Source organism: Haplochromis burtoni, unplaced genomic scaffold (genome assembly GCF_018398535.1).
Source record: "Haplochromis burtoni strain Fernald_Lab_line unplaced genomic scaffold, NCSU_Asbu1 Contig_1458, whole genome shotgun sequence".
Classification (NCBI taxonomy): domain Eukaryota; kingdom Metazoa; phylum Chordata; class Actinopteri; order Cichliformes; family Cichlidae; genus Haplochromis; species Haplochromis burtoni.
In genome coordinates this window covers 25,468-29,104 of record NW_024583819.1, presented here as the reverse complement: position 1 = coordinate 29,104, position 3,637 = coordinate 25,468, and the positions used below count along the sequence as shown (strand labels likewise).

The 3,637-nt window shown below is 39.3% G+C and overlaps 2 long non-coding RNA genes across 3 annotated transcripts; both read right to left on the bottom strand.

Moving 5' to 3' along the window:
* Window positions 1–691: 691 nt before the first annotated feature.
* On the bottom strand, window positions 692–1,971 carry LOC121813311. Of its 2 annotated transcripts, XR_006053633.1 has the most exons (4): window positions 1,662–1,971; window positions 1,505–1,567; window positions 1,296–1,386; window positions 692–921 (listed from the first exon to the last, which is right to left on the bottom strand). It is a non-coding gene; the product is annotated as an uncharacterized LOC121813311 (long non-coding RNA). The 2 variants fall into 2 exon arrangements; XR_006053632.1 differs by having other exon boundaries at window positions 1,505–1,971.
* Window positions 1,972–2,162: 191 nt separating this feature from the next.
* On the bottom strand, window positions 2,163–3,631 carry LOC121813312. Its single transcript, XR_006053634.1, has 3 exons — window positions 2,765–3,631; window positions 2,437–2,656; window positions 2,163–2,322 (listed from the first exon to the last, which is right to left on the bottom strand). It is a non-coding gene; the product is annotated as an uncharacterized LOC121813312 (long non-coding RNA).
* Between the last annotated feature and the right edge of the window lie 6 nt (window positions 3,632–3,637).

The window sequence follows — 3,637 nt, the reverse complement described above, 5'->3', positions numbered from 1 at the left end:
TAAAGAAAAGTAAGCTGTATTGTGATCTCTGCTATATGCAGTGCAGCATACAGAGATGAGAGAAAGATGCTCCAGTTACACCATTACAAAAGAAGTTAATAGCTATAAAAGAAATTATGTTTAAGTCTGAGGTGTTCAAGAGAAGTTACAATTTAGATTTTACAGTTTTGAGTCGTTTAAAGTGAACAGTTTAACAGATTGTAAACCAAAGTAAGTTTTCTTGGTAGAAAAAAAAGTCCATTAAGTGGTATTCAATTTGTATTTCAAAGGTATTTTAATGTGAAAAGGGAAAATTATGCAAATTATGAAATTTCCCCTTGTGGGACTAATAAAGGTGTCTTATCGTATTTGAAACTATATTTTGTACAAATACCATTTACAATAATGTATTCCATTTAAACATGATATTTAGATTGTGGTAAACACCAAAGCAATATAAAATAAGGAAAAAAGAAACCATTCAAGTAACTTTATATTATGAACCGAAGACTAAGGCAAAAGTATAAATGAAAAGCATACAAGCATTAATATATATAGATAAACCCAACAATCATATGACCCCCTATGAGCAAGCACTTTGGCGACAGTGGGAAGGAAAAACTCCCTTTTGACAGGAAGAAACCTCCGGCAGAACCAGGCTCAGGGAGGGGCAGCCATCTGCCGCGACCGGTTGGGGTGAGATGTAAACAAATCAAAAACTGTCCACAGAGCTACAGGGGGCACACTGGGATCGCAACAGCAGCCATAGAGGGAGACAGATTAGGATGTTCTTTCCAGTACTGAAGTGGGTCGCTTTTCTTATGTGTGCGTTCTTCTCTCAGAGGTAGGTCTCCACTTTAGTTTCTTCTCATGAGGCATTCACGGATACTTCTGGATAAGGGTCATTTGGAAGCAAGAGGTTGGCTGACTTTGCAAAAACAGCTAGAAAACAGATAAAAGCAAAACACAATTTAAAACAAAACAAGAGACATCACAAAGCGCAGGTCTTCAGTTAGCGAACTGGCAAGTCATGATGTTCTAATAAATAATTGCAAAAACAAATGTAACTTTAGAACTAAATTACCCAAAACCAAATTAAAAAGGAAGTAAAAAAAGAAATTGGTTTAATACTGGTGTCTTTTGATTAAGTAAGTTGCCATGTGAGGTAAAACCACACGTGGCTGTAATTTGGTGGCCTGTATATAGTTCCAATCAAAGCGTATACTTGGCTTAAATGGGTTTAATACTGGTGTCTTTTGATCACTTGACTGTATATAAACCTGTTGAACAAAAGGTGCATTTTAATTTCACTATACCTGCCCATCCTTGTAGCTGGTTTCTAGAAGAGTGGCACAGTTTCAACATCAGTGTAGGGCTTCTCCACTGCCTTCACTGGACAGAACACATCTGAGGAGTTATGAATGAATGGATGACTTAATGAATGGATGAGATTATAGTTTGTTTCAAACACTATCAATATCAAATGTTACAATATAAAGTAAGAAACAAAAAAAATACAAATGACCTGTTATGGCAGGGATCCCATCAGGTGCAGTTGCAGTCTTTCTGTTCACGTTTCTGGTCAGCTCTTCAATGGATGACAGCACATCAGCAGTCTTATCTATGAGCTCCCACTGGTGAGCTGTCAGTGTTGCTGGTAGAGTGTGCTCAGAAAAACTCACTTTTGACATGAAGAAACTTCTGGCAGAACCAGGCTCAGGGAGGGGCAGCCATCTGCCGCGACCGGTTGGGGTGAGATGTAATCAAATCAAAAACTGTCCACAGAGCTACAGGGGGCACACTGGGATCGCAACAGCAGCCATAGAGGGAGACAGATTAGGATGTTCTTTCCAGTACTGAAGTGGGTCGCTTTTCTTATGTGTGCGTTCTTCTCTGAGAGGTAGGTCTCCACTTTAGTTTCTTCTCATGAGGCATTCACGGATACTTCTGGATAAGGGTCATTTGGAAGCAAGAGGTTGGCTGACTTTGCAGAAAACAGCTAGAAACAGATAAAAGCAAAACACAATTTAAAACAAAACAAGAGACATCACAAAGCGCAGGTCTTCAGTTAGCGAACTGGCAAGTCATGAAGTTCTAATAAATAATTGCAAAAACAAATGTAACTTTAGAACTAAATTACCCAAAACTAAATTAAAAAGTAAAAAAACAAATTGGCTCAATACTGGTGTCTTTTGATCACTTGACTGTATGTAAACCTGTTGAACAAAAGGTGCATTTTAATTTCACTATACCTGCCCATCCTTGTAGCTGGTTTCTAGAAGAGTGGCACAGTTTCAACATCAGTGTAGGGCTTCTCCACTGCCTTCACTGGACAGAACACATCTGAGGAGTTATGAATGAATGGATGACTTAATGGATGAATGAGATTATAGTTTGTTTCAAACAATATCAATATCAAATGTTACAATATAAAGAAAGAAACAAAAATACAATTACCTGTTATGGCAGGGATCCCATCAGGTGCAGTTGCAGTTTTTCTGTTCACGTTTCTGGTCAGCTCTTCAATGGATGACAGCACACCAGCAGTCTTATCTATGAGCTCCCACTGGTGAGCTGTCAGTGTTGCTGGTAGAGTGTGCTCAGTCGCAAAGACATGAAGATCACGTTTTTGTTGCAGTAGGCTTCGCACCACGTAGAGGCTGGTGTTCTGTTGTGTCTGCGTATAAGAGAACATGATTGACTTTATTTTTCAACAAATTTGGTTCAGAGTGTATAGGAATTAATAAAATAGTAGTACATTAAATAATGTTACAAGAGGACTCACCTGTACTTCTTGTTGTAGATGCTGATATCCATATTTAGGTCCATCTGTAGGACTTCTAGGCGAGAGTAGGCCAATAGGGAGTGACACTTGGCAAGTCCATATCCCTCATACCCTTGCAGTCATTTTGTGTTAGTGAATAACACAATAAATGGGGTTATGATAACTGTGATATGTATTCAGAACACCTGATTGGAGGCAGGCGTATGGCTGTGATATGTAAATGTGATCAATCAATGTGTGTTTTTCGGTAGTTGCAGCAGTAATCAGTTGTGCATATCCTCTTGACTGCAACAGTTCTTGGATGGGTTTTTTTCCTCTGCTCATAAGGTCCTCATTGAAGTCTCCACAAACAATAATTGGTTGGTGATTCATCATTTCCAACGAGTCCAAAAGACATAGCATTTGTGGTAAAAACCTCACATGGCTGTAATTTGGTGGCCTGTATACAGTTGCTATCAAAGCTGTGACTGGCGATTCAACCTTGACAACAACAAATTCAAGGTCAGTCACATTTTGCAGGTATTTTCGGGACTCTGCTGTAAGAATTGTGTTGTAGTAAATTGCAACTCCACCGCCATTTACCTTTGCCATGTCTGTATGATTTGTGTAAGAGACGTGTCTGTTGCGTGTGGCCATGTTGTATTGTTCCAGCTGGAAGCGGGGAGAAACCGATGATCCAGACAAGTGTGTTTCTGTTATACATAAAACATCAGCAAGGCTGAGTTCATGGTGGCATCTCATGTCCTCCATGTGAGTTGGGAGACCTTGTGCATTATGATGGATAATTGTCAACGTGGGGACTGTGGGATCTACTGATTTTAAGAATTGCAACAGTGGTCTTGCATTCTCAAATGATGCATGTCTCATATTTTT